We start from the raw sequence: 17,223 nt of genomic DNA on the forward strand, positions 1-17,223 counted from the left end.
CTTTAAGATTTAATGACTGCCCTGTTGGCTTTCGAAATTACATGGGGTCTGTAGCCCCTTTGTTTTGACCAATTTTTCCCATTTGGAATAGAAACATTTACCCTATGCCTGTATGCCCATTGTATCTTGGAGGTAAGTAACTTGTTTTTGATTTTACAGGGTCATAGCCACAAGGGACTTGCCTTCTCTCAGATGAGTCTTTAGACTTGGACTTTTGAGTTAATGCTGGAATGAGTCAAGAATTTGGGGGACTGTTGAGAAGGCATGATTGGTTTTGGAATATGAAAAGGACATGAAATTTGGGAGGGGAAGAGGCAGAATGATATTGTTTGACTCTGTGTCCCTACTCAAATCTCACCTTGAACTGTAATCCCCATGTGTTAGAGGAGTGGCTTAATAGGAGATGACTGGATCATGGGGGCAGATTTTTCCTTGCTGTTCTTGTGATAGTGAGTGAGCTCTCATGAAACCTGATGGTTTTAAAGTGTGGTACTTTGCCCCTCGCTCTCTCTGTCTCTCATGCTGCCAAGTAAGATGTGTTTTGCTTCCCCTTCACCTTCTGCCATGATTTTAAGTTCCACAGCCACCTGGAACTGTGAGTCAATTAAACCTCTTTTCTTTATAAATTACCCAGTCTCAGGTAGTTCTTTATAGCAATGTGAAAATGGACAAATACACAGAGGATGTGCTTTGTCTCTGAATTTTAACACCCATTGTCTTAGAGAGGAATCTTAGATGCAGGGAACTCAAGCAAAAGTTTCCAGGAGGGTCTTATGTACTCCACTGGTCACATAACTTAAGGCAGGCTGTGTAATCAGTTATAGAGATTTTAAAGGCATCAATCCACGAATCACTAAACAATATAAGCCAGCTATTCTAAGATATTTTCCAACTTTAGCCAGCATAGTACACATCTCTAGCTAGCACATCTTGTCCGTATATTGAATAGTCTTTGAGGCATTTCTAGAAATCATTAAAGAGCTATACCTATCTACCTGTAAGATAATTATCCTACACATCCCCTCAAAGAATAAGCAAACAAGGCACACTTTTCTCAAGTCTTTCAAGATTTATATATTTCTCTGGCTGACTTTAGCCAATCTTTCTTTTTTGTTTGCAACCATTGTTCTAGTTCTTCTTACATAGTTACCTAATTACAGCATCATACATTTAATCTTATTTTTGTTTTTCAGCCTTTTAAAAACATTTTACAAGACAATCATTTAAGGTAGAAATTGGTTAGTTTTATGCAGTTGTGCAACTATCAACATAGTCTAGTTCTAGAACATTTTCATTCCCCAAAGGATTCCTGATGCTCATTTGTAGTCAATTCCTGCTCCCTGTCTTGACCTACAGACAGTCACTAATCTGCTTCCCCTAGATATTGTTTTGCTCTTTAAAGATATTCTGCATATACGGAATTATTTTGTGTCTGAATTCTCTCACTTAGCATGATGCTTCGGAGATTCATCCATGTTGTTCTATGTATTAGTAGTTCATTCTCTCTGCTTTGAGTGCACTTTCATTGTATGAATATAGCATATTTCCTATATTCTTACGCAGCTGATGAACATTTGGCTTGTTTCTAATTTTTTTCTATTATTAATAAGGTAGCTACGAATATTGGTGTGTATGTCTTTGAACATATGTTTTCATTTCTTTGGATGAATATCAAGGAGCATAATTGCAGTGTTTTAATGTAAATGTATGTTTAACTCATTAAGAAACTGTCGGCACGGTGGCTCATGCCTGTAATCCCAGCACTTTGGGAGGCTGAGGAGGGTGGATCACAAGGTCAGGAGATCGAGACCATCCTGCCTAACACAGTGAAACCCCGTCTCTACTAAAAATACAAAAAATTAGCTGGGCGAGGTGACAGGTGCCTGTAATCCCAGCTATGCGGGAGGCTGAGGCAGGAGAATGGCGTGAACCCTGGGGGGCGGAGCCTGCAGTGAGCCGAGATCGCACCACTGCACTCCAGCCTGGGCGACAGCGAGACTCCGTCTCAAAAAAAAAAAAAAAAGGAAACTGTGAAATAGTTTTGCAATATGGTTGGAGCATTTTATATTCTTACCAGTGATGTGATAAAATTTCTGTTTCCCTGTATCTTTATTGACACTTACTATGGTAGTCTTTTTAAATTTAGCCATTGTAATCGGTGTTTATTGGTTTTGTTTGCATTCCCCTAAGGACTAATAATGTTGAGCATCTTTTGATCTGCTTATTATTTGACATTTTAATAAAGTATCTATTCACATTCATATTTTGAATTTGAAATATAAAAATATAAAAATAAAATATGAAATATTTTTATAATTTTATTTTTATTATGCTGTTTGTCTATTATTGACTTTTAAGACTTTTTTTTACATTTTAGATTTAACTTCTTTATCAGATATGTCATCAGAAACTATTGTTCCCTTAGCTGAGGCTTGCCTTTTCTTTTTCCTGATGATAGATTTTGAATGCCAAAATACTTTTATTTTGATGAAACCAATTAATTTTTTTATTTATTATTATATCCAAGGACCATTTACCAACTCAAGGTCATGAAGATTTTTCATCTTTGTGAAAAGATACACAACGTTTTATTCTAAAGATTTTATAGTTTCAGCCTTCACAATTGATTCTACAATCCCTTCTAAGTTAATTTTGTATGGTACTCACTAGGTAATGAGGTTCTGGTATTGTTTTGGTTTTTTTGCATAAAGGTATACAATTACTCCAGCAATAGTTGTTGAAAAGACTATCTGATACCTATTGAATTATTTTGGCACACTTTTCCAAAATCAATTGACCCTATGTGTATGTTTACCTCTATAGTCTCTGATAAGGTTTGGCTGTGTCTCCACCTAAATCTCACCTTGAATTATAGTAATCCTTACTTGTCAAGGGCAGGGCTGAGTGGAGATAGTTGAATCATGGGAGCAGTTTCCTCAAAACTATTCACGTAGTGGTGAACAAGTCTCACAAGATCTTATGCTTTTATAAATGGGAGTTCCCCTGCACATGTTCTCTCCTGCCTTCCACCATGTAAGATGTGACTTTGCTCCTTCTTGCCTTCTGCCATGATTGTGAGGCCTTCTAAGCCATATGGAACTGTAAATCTTTTTCCATTTTAAATTATCTAGTCTTGCATATGTCTTTATTAGCAGTGTGAGAACAGACTAACACAGTCTCTATTCTGTTCTATAGAACTTTGGGTCTACCCTTATGCTAATACTACATTAACTTGTTTACTATAGCTTAAGAGTAAGTTGTAAAATCAGGTAGTAAAAATCTTCTAATCTTGTTCTATTATTTGAAAACTGTTTTGGTTATTTTAAACACTGTTCCCATGCAGTGATTACCATTAAATATTTGCTCATTTAATAGGTATATCGATACAGTATATGTGTTCTGGCACAATTGTTATACACTGATTTATATCTAATGAAATAATGGCTATTTTACCAAAAATTGTTTAAAATAGAACAATAAAAAGTATTTATAGCAACATCATCAGCCATAGGGGAAAGCAAATTAAAACCACAGTGAGATATCCCTACATATTAGAATGGCTAAAATAAAAAATAATAAAAACAACATATACTGGTGAAGATGCAGAGAAACTCAATTACTCATACATTGATGGTGGAGATGAAACATGATATAGTCATCCTGAAAGGAAGTTTGGCAGTTTCTTACAAAGCTAAACATATACTTACCATCTGGCTCAACAATTGCTCTTTTGAGAATTTATGCCAAAGAAATTAGAATTTGTATTCACACAAAAATCTGTGCTCATAGGATCTTTATTTCTAAGAGTTAAAAATGGGAACATCACAGATGTCTTTTAACAGATGATGGTTCAATAAGCTATGATTCACATATACCATGAAACACTACTCATCAATAAAAAGGAATGGACTAAGGATATACATTTATTTAGATAATTCTCAATAGAATTATGATGAGTGAAAAGAAAAAAAGAAAATCTCAAACGTTTATATACTATTTAAATATATTTATATAACTGTTATAACTATCAAAATTATAGAAAAAGAGTTTAGTAGTCCCCAATGGTTAAGGAATGGGGAAGGAAGAAAGGTGGCTGGGCTACAAAATGATAGTCTGATGGATCCTCATGATTAAGATGTTCTGTGTCTGAAGTATCTTAGTGGTCACATGAATCTCCACAAGTGATAAAATCACATAGAAACAACCATACACACTTGAGTGTCTATAACACTGGTGAACTCTTAATAATACCACTGGATTGTCTCAGGGCCCATTTCCTGATGTGGCTTCATATCATAGTTTTGATGTTACCACTGGGGGAAATTGAGTGAAGGGAATATAGGACCTGTCTGTATTATTTATTACAAGTGCATGTCTGTGTACGATTATCAAAACATTTAAAAATAATGAAACCTTTAAAAAGTATATTGAACACTTATATCCTTGGCAATTTTGTAATCTCTAGAGCTATAATTGGGTAGATTCACAGCCTAATTATTCCTGATGTGTAATGAAGAGCTGATATTATTTCTAATTAAACTATTCCAAAAAATGAAGAAGATGGAATCCTTTCTAATTCATCCCCTCAGGGCAGTATCATTCTAATACTAAAACCTGGCAGAGTCAGAACAAAAAAATAAAACTTCTGGCCAATAACCTTTGGTGAACATAGATGCAAAAGTTCTCAACAAAACACTAGAAAAATGAATCCAGCAGTACATCGAAAAGGTAATCTACCACAAGCAGGTAGGTTTTATTCCTGGGATGCAAGGTTGGTTCAACATATGAAAAATCAATAAATGTGATTCATCACAAAAACAGAACTTAAAACAAAAACCACATGATCAGGCCAATAGATGCAGAAAAGGCTTTCAATAAAATTTAACATCTCATCATTTTTTAAAAAATCCTCAAAAAACTAGGCATTGAAGGAGCATACCTCCAAATAATAAGAGCCATATATGATAATCTGACAGCCAACATCATAACTGAATGGGCAATAGCTGAAAGCATTCCCCTTAAGACCCAGAAAAGGGTAAGAATGGCCTCCCTCACTACTACTTTTCAACATAGTACTGGAAGTCCAAGCCAGAGCAACCAGGCAAAAGAATTAAATAAAAGGTATCTAAGTAGGAAGAGAGGAAGTCAAACTATCTCTCTTTGCAGACCATATAGTTTTATATCCCACAGTCTCTGTCCAAAAGTTCCTAAATCTGATAAACAACTTTAGCAAAGTTTTAGTATACAAATCGATGAACATCAAAATCAGTAACATTTCTTTCTTTCTTTTTCTTTTTTTTTCTTTTCTTTTTGAGTTGGAGTCTTGCTCTGTTACCTAGGCTGGAGTGCAGTGGCACCGTCTCACTCACTGCAAGCTCCACCTCCCAGGTTCACGCCATTCTCCTGCCTCAGCCTCCCGAGTAGCTGGGACTACTGGGACTACAGGCGCCAACCACCACGCCTGGCTAATTATTTTTTTTTTTTGTATTTTTAGTAGAGACGGGGTTTCACCGCGTTAGCCAAGATGATCTCGACCTCGTGATCTTCTCGCCTTGGCCTCCCAGAGTGCTGGGATCACAGGCATGAGCCACAGCGCCCGGCCATCAATAACATTTCTATACACCAATAACGTCCAAGCTGAGAGCCACATCAAAACACAATTCCATTCACAACAGCCAAAACATAAAATAAAATACCTAGGAATAGAGCTAACCAGGGAGATGAAAGATCTCTACAATGAGAATTACAAAACTCTGCTGAAAGGAATCAGAGACGACACAAACAAATGGGAAAACATCTCATGCTCATGGATTGGAAGAATCAACATTGTTAAAATGGCTATACCTCCCAAAACAATTTACAGATTCAATGCTATTACTATCAAAGTACCAATGTTATTCTTCAAATTATTAGAAAAACTAACATTACTACGGAATCAAAAAAGAGCCTGAATAGCTCACAGTAACCAACTTCAAACTACACTACAAGACTACAGTGACCCAAACAGCAGGTACTGGTACAAAAACAGACACATAGACCAAGGAAACAGAATAGAGAGCCCATAAATAAAGCTTCACACCTACAATCATATGATCTTTGACAAAGTTGACAAAAACAAGCAATTGGGAAACTGCTCCCTATCCTATTCAATAAATGGTGCTGGAATAACTGGCTAACCATATTCAGAAATTGAAACTGGACTCCTTTATTTCACCTTATACAAAGATCAACTCAAGATGGATTAAAGACTTACATGTAAAATCTAAAACCATAAAAACTCTAGAAGGTAACCTAGTAAATATCATCCATAACATAGACCCTGTCAAAGATTTCATGACGAAGATGTCAAAAGCAATTGTGACAAAAACAAAAATTGACAAATGGGACCTAATTAAAGAGCTTCTGCACAGCAAAACAAATTATCAACCGAGTAAACGGAATGGAAGAAAATATTTGCAAACTATGTATCTGACAAAGGTCTAATATCTAAAATGTATAAGGAACTTAACCAAATCAACCAGAAAATAATTCCATTAAAAAGTGGACAAAGGACATGAACAGACATTTTTTAAAAGACATACACACAGCCTATACGTTTATGAAAAATTACTTGATACCACCAATTATTCAGAAAATGCACATCAAATCCACAATGAGGTATCATCTCACACAAATCAGAATGGCTATTAAAAGTAAAAAAAAATAAGATGCTGACGAGTTTATAGAGAAAACACTTGCACAGTGCTGGTGGGAATGTAAATTTGCTCAGCCATTGTGGAAAGCAGTTTGGTGATTTTTCAAACAACTTAAAACAGAACTATCATTTGACCCAGCAATTCCATTATTGGTTATATGCCCAAAGGAATAAAAGTCATTTTACCATAAAGACATGTGCACATGTGTGTTCATCACAGAACTATTCACAATAACAAAGACATGGAATCACCCTAGATCAACAGTGGACCCATCAACAGTAGACTTGATCAAGAAAATGTGGTACATATACACCATGGAATACAACAGGCAGCCACCACCACGCCCGGCTAATTTTTTTTGTATTTTTAGTAGAGACGGGGTTTCACCGTGTTAGCCAGGATGGTCTCCATCTCCTGACCTCGTGATCCGCCCGCCTCGGCCTCCCAAAGTGCTGGGATTACAGACGTGAGCCACCGCGCCCAGCCATCAGTAATATTTCCATACACCAATAATATCCAAAAATAATTAGAATATGCCCTTTGAAGAAACATTCATAGGCCTGGAGGCCATTATCCTAGGTGAACTAACACAGGAATAAAAAAATCAAATACTGCATCTTCTCACTTATAAGTGGGAGCTAAGCATTGAGTACACATGGACATAAAGTAGAAAACAGTACACTTCAGGGCCTACTTGAGGGTGAAGGGTTAACAAAGGTGAAGTTAGAAAAATTAGCCCATCAGGTACTATGCTTATTACCTGGGTGACAAAACAACCTGTACACCAAACTCCAGGAACATGCAATTTACCTATAACAAAGTTGTACATGTACCCTTGAAACTAAAATAAGAGTTTTAAAGAAACCGGTGGCTTAATTTTCTAATCAAATTACTTAACTTTTAGACACACGCGCACGTATGTTTATTGCGGCACTATTCACAATAGCAAAGACTTGGAACCAACCCAAATGTCCATCAATGATAGAGACTGGATTAAGAAAATGTGTCACATATACACCATGGAATACTATGCAGCCATAAAAAATGATGAGTTCATGTCCTTTGTAGGGACGTGGATGAAACTGGAAACCATCATTCTCAGCAAACTATCGCAAGGACAAAAAACCAAACACCGCATGTTCTCACTCAAGGTGGGAATTGAACAATGAGAACACTTGGACACAGGAAGGGGAACATCACACACCGGGGCCTGTTGTGGGGTGGGGGGAGGGGGGAGGGATAACATTAGGAGATATACCTAATGTAAATGATGAGTTAATGGGTATAGCACACCTACATGGCACATATATACATATGTAATAAACCTGCATGTTATGCACATGTACCCTAGAACTTAAAGTATAATAAAAAATAAATTAATATATAAAAACTTTTAGTATACTCATAACACAATAAAAATACAGTTTAAATAATATATATTATTCACATTATGTGTGCTTGACACATTTAGACTATTAAATCTGTTTGTTCAGTAACATAATACAATACAAATTATGCTAGTTTGGGGAATATTACTGTGGAAAAAGTTGAATCTGATCCATGTATTTAGAAGAAACAATATCAAATAATAGTTAAAATATACTAATAGTAAGAGGCAAAACTGTTGTAAATTCTTTACATACATGAAATTGTTTGTACCTAGAATTTCATATCAAGTCCATGAATTAGGTACCAATATTAGCCCTATTTTAAAACTGAGTGAACTAATGCAAAGGAAGCAGACAAGTCAATTTCAGAGAGCCTACAAATGAAGACCTAACCTTTAAATTTAGGCATTTGTCCAAGCTCTCTTATCTGCCTCTTTAATAGCCTCTCAATGGTACCTCATGTAAGTCTCACTAAGGATTTCAAAATGAGAAAAACCCAGTATAGGCTTGAGGAGCTCTAGCAATTGTTATGAGTTGCTTAGACACATTTATGTTCAAGATAAAACAAGAAGAACAGACTGCAAGAACTGTAAAACTACACGTTGAGATATATTATTTTTCAAGAATCACATTAAAACCAGTCAGTGAAGAATCACTAGGATGTAAGAGACAGGTTAATAGGGGAGACTAACCTTTCCTAAGGTACAGAAATATTTTAATGTAGCTCCTAAAATGAAAGTTGAAGAAAGAATGTACTCTAGGTGGGGCAGGTAGAAATCAGAAAGTTCAGGTAAAAAGAGTTACAAATTAGTAGTAATGGGATACAGGAGGGGACCAAAGTTGCTATTATTAGGAAACAAACGACTGAATTTGAACACTAATTCACTATAAGCAATAAGGAACATAATTTGTCAAAAGCGATTTTGGCAATTTTAAATACGAGAGGTTGAGAACTGGTGGCATAAGAAACATTGTCCCAAATGCACACTTTCCCCTTCAGTAGAGAAGGAGTATTCTCCAGGTTCCAGAAGTGCCAGCAGCAGTCCAAATCTTTCACTCATCAGCTCTCTGGGGAAAGTGCATTGGCCTAAGAAACTGTGAGGAGCCTTGGACCTTTCTGGTGCAGCCCAAATCTATCGCCCAGTTAATACAGTAATATAAAGATACATAAAATTAACACAAGGAAAGAAAACTCTGTGGAGCCATCTCAGTTTTAGTGATCTGCATGGGTCAAGCAGGCCTTTATTGAGACCGCAGCACAACTGAACTCCCACCTCTCTCTAACCCTGCTTCTTCCTAGCTCTTCCTCAAATCCCAGGCACACTCTCTGATGAAACTCCAGGATTTCAGTCTCTGCCCCTTAGTCTATTGTCCTCTGAAACCAACCTGGAACAGTTAGCATTTTTTAACACTGTGTAATTAATAATGTTCTTCCCGTTTGGGGGGCGATGAGATTTGTGTTGAGTGTTGAGCTGATGCTTCTATTTTTGTGTCTTATTAGTAATGTTTCTCTAGCTCTGAATTCCCTGGTGAAACCATCACTCAAGTAAATAGGTCATTGTTGACTTCTCTCTCTAGGTCCTGTCATTGACACTGTTCTGTCTACTTTGTTGTGTAAAATTTCAATTACAGGTTTCTCCTCTCTATCACTGGACTATTGTCTAGGTTCTTGCCTTGACCATCCCTTTTGTAACTTGACAGCCTCACATTATTTTCTAATCAATTCTCCCTACTCTAGCTAACAGAGAGATCCTTCTAATAGTCATAGTTTTTCCTGACACTCTCAAATTATAATTCTTTTTTTCTTTCTATTATCTACAGAAAAGAAAAAGTATTTATGGGAGTTTGTAATAGATAATTGGAGATAATTCACTTGCATACGTTGCTGGCTTTATCTTCTGTTATATTCTTTTCCCACCTTGGCCTATTATTATATAATATAGCTTAAATTTGTGAAGTATTTGCTGTTGACCAGGAAGAACTGTCCAAAATGATTTACATGGATTACTTCATGTAATCCTCACAACTTTACAAGCTTAATAAACTACTTGCAATACCCTGACTATATCAAGCTAATACATATGTCTCAGTTTGTATTGCTTCCTCCATATGCACTGACCTCCCCTTCCCTGGCCTCCCATGTGAGCATCTGCTGATCCTTCCAGACTTACGTCACTTATTACTTCCTCTATTAATACTTTCTGCTGTCACTTCCAGTATTAGTGTTGACTTACTCTTCACCATTATTCTAGATATTTCTCTCACAAAAGCTCTAATTCTTTACCAATTTTTTTAACCATTCACTCCCTACTGAACTTTTAGCAAGATGATGAAATAAATCATATTTAATTTTTTCTCTTCTGTAATTCAAAATATTTAATGCAAAAAAAAGCAATACGTAGACAACATTACTGTCTTATTCTACCAACACGAACAATGAGCTCACGCTTGTAATCCCAGCACTTTGGGAGGCCGAGGCGGGCGGATCACGACGTCAGGAGATCGAGACCATGGTGAAACCCCATCTCTACTAAAAATACAAAAAATTAGCCGGGCGTGGTGGCGGGCGCCTGTAGTCCCAGCTACTCGGAGAGGCTGAGGCAGGAGGATGGCGTGAACCCGGGAGGCAGAGCTTGCAGTGAGCCGAGATCGCACCACTGCACTCCAGCCTGGGTGACGGAGCGAGACTCTGTCTCCAAAAAAAAAAAAAAAAAAAAAAAAAGTGATTTCATCAAATGTATATAGTTAACATCTATAGAACTTGGCTTAGAGATGTGTTTGTGTTACAGGACAAAAGTATGGATTTTAAAATCAGTAAGAGCTAGGTGTGAATCCTGGTTTTTTCCCTTATTAATATATGAATTCATTTTAAATTATTTTTATATCACTTTCCTCTGTAATGTGCTGGTCATGGCAGCTAACTTTTTTTCCAAAAAACCTGAAAAGCAAGTTGATTATTTTATATTACACATAGTACATAGGAAAGGAACAACTAACAATCATGTGTGCCTGACTTCAGAACTGAGTTTTAACTCTGCCTTTCACTATATCAAGTTAAGTCAGAACTGGTAGCTTGTATATAAAATTCCATCTTAGGGCAGATGGTGCTACACTACATACAGGTTACAGCTGGCCCCAGTCTTGGGTCAGTCTCTTAGTTGCAAGTACTTGAGGGTGCTCCTTTTTGCAGAATTTTCTGATTTTTCCTATAGCAGCTCAATGTTGGAGCTAAAAAGGAAAGCCATGTGCAGGCCATTATTTAATAGCCAAGCCTCTTCTCGGGGTAAATTCAACTGTGTTGTATAGACCCAGAAAAATAAACCTCTGTGGCTGCTTGTATCGACTCGCTTCATTATCTATTGCCTCCTTTTGTTTCCTTACACAATTTCTGCCACCAGACAAATCCGCTTTTCATCTATGCCTCCTGCTATTTATTACCAAATTCCACACAAGTACATGCTACCATTTGTAAAACACTGATCTACAAAACAGAAAATTAATTAATGAGACGATACTTCATTACACTTATAAAATGAAACTGGCTCCCTAGGGGAAAAAATGAAATGTCTGGAAATTCTCTTACTCATATAAGTCAGCTACAGAAGCAGAAACTAATAAACTCAATTAATAAATTTGTTTTTCATTTTCATTTTGATTATTTCAATACTTTCAAGAAGTATTACCGATACTAAATAGAATGCACAAATTTATATTAAAAATTACAAATGAAACATCATTTTAGTAGTAAGCATTTAATAAATAGCATTATTTAAAATGACTTCAATTCCAGATAATTTTTCAACTAGATTTATATTTACTGATTTCCTGAATTTCTAGTAGAAATTAATAACAAATTATAAACAACAACAAAAAAGAAAATACATTTTGGTGTATTTCTGAATTGTTGTATATTTTAAAATATAAAATTTTGAAACATTGAGCTTGTTGGATAATTCCTGCTTTAAATATGTTTGCTTATAAAGAAAGACTTGAATCTTTTTGTTTGAAATTAAGCTAAATTTAATTTATTAACTAAAGCCTACTTGGACTACATTCTTCATGTTGCTAATTTATAGACAGGCAGTCTCCAAATATTCATTGTGATATATTTCTTTAAAGCATATTTTACAGAAAACTAGTGTGAAATATTATCATTTTTCCCCCATAAGCAATCAGTAATATTCCACCGGACAGAAAGGATGCAGTTACTGTTTTGACACTAGATGGCATTCCTGTGTAATCGGAAGAGCAAAAGGCTAATGCAGTTGCTGGTCTTTTTTTCCTGAGACCCATCATAAATTCAGAAATGGATTGCAGCTGGGAAAATTAAATATAGGTTTTTATTGAGAAGATTATGTGAATAAGCCAATTTTGTATCATGTTATTTACAGTTTTTTGACTATTAAAAATTATTTTCCTGCCTTCATTAAATTAGAAGAATGGACGCCAGCTACAAAAAAGCCATCTTTTTACTTTTTATCTACGATACCTACTTTCATGCAAGTATTTTTGTTTATGTTGATAATACAGAAAAAATATTTATTTGAATTTCCTATAAAATTGGATCACAGATTCATTCAATGAGAAAATAGTTTTAAGTATCAAAATTGAAGGTTATCTTTATGCTTGTAATTACTGTAAAAAGTTTAAACAACATTTAAAAGGCTCTTTAAATTGTTCTAAAACTTGTACTTTTTTTGAAAATTCTCATTCCTTGTCATTTGCATATTATAGAGAAATAAACTACTAATTTAATTTTATGAGCACCTTAACATCATTCAAATATGTTTATGTTCTTGTAAAGATGGAGCTTCTCAAACTTCTGTATAAAATGCAAATACAGAAAATGATGATATTTGTGTAACAAACTTGAGGAGAAAGAAGGGGCTGTTCAAAACCTGGTTTTGAGAATATCAATATCTCAGGAACCTGCAAGTCATTCATGGCACCCAGTTAGATGCTCAGTGTTAGACATAAACACACACACGCAAATTTTAATAAAATTAGCCACTTTTCTTCAAAATTATGCTAAAAAATGAATATTTTGTCAAACTTGTCCTTTCTGTGAAATGAGAGGAAATATTATTTCAACAAGAGGACATATTTATTGGCATGTGTCCAGCAAATCACAAATATTTTCTCTAATTTTCAAAGCAATCAATTTAGCTTAATCCGACCCCCTTTCCATGAGGAAACCCTTGGTTGGGAGAATTTAGTTACTTATCATAGGTTACCAAGTACTAGAACTAGAATTAAAACTGAAGTCTCTGAATCCATACACAACATATTTTTCACTACATAATTCAGTATTCTTGTTAGGCTGAATTATGGCACCTGCAAATTTATGTATTGGCATTACAATCCCTAATCCTCAGAATGTAACCATATTTGGAGACAAGGCCATTAAAGAGATGATGGTTAATTATGTCATATAAGGTGGGACCCTTGTCCAATATGGTCAGTGTCCTTAAAACAAGAGAAAGAGACATTAGAGATGGTCATGCACAGAGGAAAGACCCTGTGAGGACACACACAAAGTCAGCCATTTGCAAACCAAGGAGAAAGGCCTTGGGAGAAACTCAACCTGCCAACGTCCTGATTTTAGATTTCCTACCTCCAGAACTGTAAAAAAATACATTTCTGGTTTTTAACCCCCCCTAGTTTGTGGCATTTTGTTATAGCATCCCTAGAAAACTAATACAATGCCCAAAACAGTATTCTTAACATGTAATAGAATCCAGTTTATCATAACTTCTCATATATTTAAATCAAAGAGCCTTTACACAAACATGTTCTTAAAATAGTATGTACACACAATGCCACAGGTTTAACAATTATGTATTTTTGTTAGTACTCTCCCAACCACAAATGCGTATATATGAATTTTTACCTGAAATCAATAGAAGGGAGTGTCTGGGATACGATAAGGGGTTGCAGAAACTAAGATTTCTATTCTGCAAATGAAGTCTCCCCATAGCAGTCTTCAGAGAATAGATTGTAAATGTTTCTTATCAAACTTAACAAGGTGCCAGGCTTGTATATACATGTATACACACAGAAAGATCATGAACTATTTTAGATTAGACTGACTGAATTTTTACTTAAAAGCATTTGAAAAGGCATTGTCTTAATAGGGAAGGCATTTATATGTTGATGTGGATGTCATATTACTGAATGTAAAAAAGCAAGACCAACAGCAACATATATGAAAATGGTATACAGCATTTTAGATAAGAATTCATATATGAGTGTGTAGAAAATGCACATATACACATGGATGCATATATTTATTATTGTTAAGTTTATGGAAGTACAGTTAACATACACGAGAATTCACTCTACAATGCTCAGCTCTGTGAATTTTGACAAAATCACAGTCAAGTTACATGCTTCAAAATCATAATATAAAACAATTTCATTATTCCCCAAATTCTCTTCTGTTTGAAGCTAGTATCTTATCCAATTCCCAGGTAATATCTTCATAGATTTTCTTTATTAGAATGTCTTATAAATTAAAGCATATGGTATATAGCCTTTGGAGCCTGAAACTTTTTATTTTGTTTCCTTTTTTTTGTTTTTATAATGAATTAGAAACTTATCCATATTGTTGCATATACCAGTCAGTTTTATAGTGGCTTTCTTTTTTTTCGTGCTGAGTACCATCCTACTGCCTGGATATATCAGAAATTGCTCATCCATCTGGATTGTTTTCTGGTTTTAGCAATTATAAATAGAGCCACTAAAACATTTGCATAAAGTTTTGGGTGAGCATATGTTTTCATTATTCTTAAATATATTAGTGTGGGGATATATGGCTAAAATATATTTTATTTAATGAAAAGTGCCAAGGTATTTTCCCAAATGATGTTTCATTTTATATTCCAACCAACAGTGTATGATTTTTTCAGGGATTCCACATCCTAATCAGAACTTGGTATCTTGAAACTTTTTTTTAGATGTCCTAAAAAGCTTAAGTGTACATTTCCCTAAAGATTAATGATGTTCTTATTTTTTCATGTGTATATTTGCCTCTAATATATAAATCTTTATTAAAATATCTGTCCAAATATTTTTCTTATTTTTTACTGAATTGTTCATTACTGAATTTTGCAAGCTCTATGTATATTCTGGCTATTTGTTCTTTACTAGATATGTGTGTTGATGCAGTAAAACTTTATAAAATATTTGAAGAGATTTATTCTGAGCCAAATATGAGTGGCATTGCCCTGTAACACAGGCCCAGGATATTCTGAGAACATATGCCCCAGATGGTTGAGATGCAGCTTGATTTTATCCATTTTAGGGAGACATAAGACATCCATCAATATATGGGTATACACGGGTTCATACAGAATGATGGGACAAGTCAAAGTAGGGGCTTCCAGGTCATAGGTAGATTTGAAGATTTTCTGATTAGCAACTGGTTGAAAAAGTTTATCTACTCACGCCTGTAATCCCAGCACTTTGGGAGGCCGAGGCGGACAGATCACGAGGTCAGGAGATCAAGACCATCCTGGCTAACACGGTGAAATCCCGTCTCTACTAAAAATACAAAAAATTAGCCGGGCGAGGTGGCAGGCGCCTGTAGTCCCAGCTACTCGGGAGGCTGAGGCAGGAGAATGGCGTGAACCCTAGGGGGCAGAGCCTGCAGTGAGCCGAGATCACGCCACTGCACTCCAGCCTGGGTGAAAGAGCGAGACTCCTTCTCAAAACAAACAAACAAAAAAAGGTTTATCTAAAGACCTGGATCTGGGATAAGATAAGGGGTTGTGGAGACTAAGGTTCCTATTATGGAAATGAAGCTTCCCCATAGTAGGCTTCTGAGAGAATAGGTTGTAAATGCTTCTTATCAAACTTAAAAAGGTGCTGGACTCTTGTTTAATTCTCTCCTGGGTTAGGAAAAAAGGCCTGAAAATGGAAGGGAATTTTTGCTAGAAAGTAGATTTTTTCCACAAAGAATGGCTTTGCAGGGCCATTTTAAAATATGTCAAAGACATATTTTGGTATAAAATACTTCAATTTCTTTCAGGGCCTGCTATATGTCACATTGGTATCTTATTGCTATAAAGAGTCTGCTTTGTCAGCCTTAAGGTCTCTGTTTTAATGTTAATGCTTGTCAGTTATGCTGGAATTCCACAGGAAGGAGGATATAATGAGACAAGTCCAACCACCAATTCCCATCATGGCCTGAACTAGTGTTTCAGGTTAACTTTGGAATGCCCAAGAAGAGAGGTACATTCTGTTGGTTGGGAAACTTAAAATTTTATATTTGGTTTACACATGTTTGTAAATACATTATTCTAATTGTATGCTTGTGTAATTTTCTTAAAATTATCTTTGACAGAGCAGGTTTTAATTGTTTCAAAGTCAAATTTATCAAATATTCCTGTAGGAGTTGTGCTTCCGGTGTAATATCCAAGAAACCTCACATAAGCTAATGTAACAAAAGTGGTCTTTTAGTTTTTTTTTCTTCTACAAGTTAGTTTTAGGTTATACATCTAGTCCTCTAATTTATTTTGCAGTATTTTGATAGAAGTCATTAGGCATAATCAAGTTTTTTTTTGTATATGATGTCCGATATTTTCAGCACCATTTGTTGAAAAATCTGGCATTTCCCCCATTTTATTGCATTTTAACCTTTGCTAGTATCAATTACTATAAAGCTTGATATATTTCTGGATTCTATATTTTGTTCCACTGATGTATGAGACTATCATTTCACTGATAGCAGTGGGGCAAGAGTAAAAATTTGCATTAGTAAAGAGCTGAATGTTAAAAGTGAAGACACTGAGGAAAATCCTTCTAAGGCATTTTAGAGACCTTTGTGGCAGTTTCTCCCATCATAGGCCCGATGTCTAGGAGATAAGGATGACTTCATGGGCCATGACCAGGTCCCTGCTGCCCTGTGCAACCTTTGGGCACTACTCCCTGAGTCCCAGCTACTCTAGCTTTATCTGTGGCTAAATGGGCCCCAGATATATCTCAGGCCACTGCTCCAGAGGGTGAAAGTCCTAAGCCTTGGAGGCTTACACATGGTATGAAGCCTTTGGGTGCACAGAGGGCAAGAGTTGAGGCTTGTGAGCCTCTGCCTAGATTTTGGAGGATGTATGGAAATGCCTGGGCATCGAGGTAGAAGTCTG

Source organism: Symphalangus syndactylus, chromosome 16 (assembly GCF_028878055.3).
Source record: "Symphalangus syndactylus isolate Jambi chromosome 16, NHGRI_mSymSyn1-v2.1_pri, whole genome shotgun sequence".
NCBI classification, from domain to species: Eukaryota; Metazoa; Chordata; class Mammalia; order Primates; family Hylobatidae; genus Symphalangus; species Symphalangus syndactylus.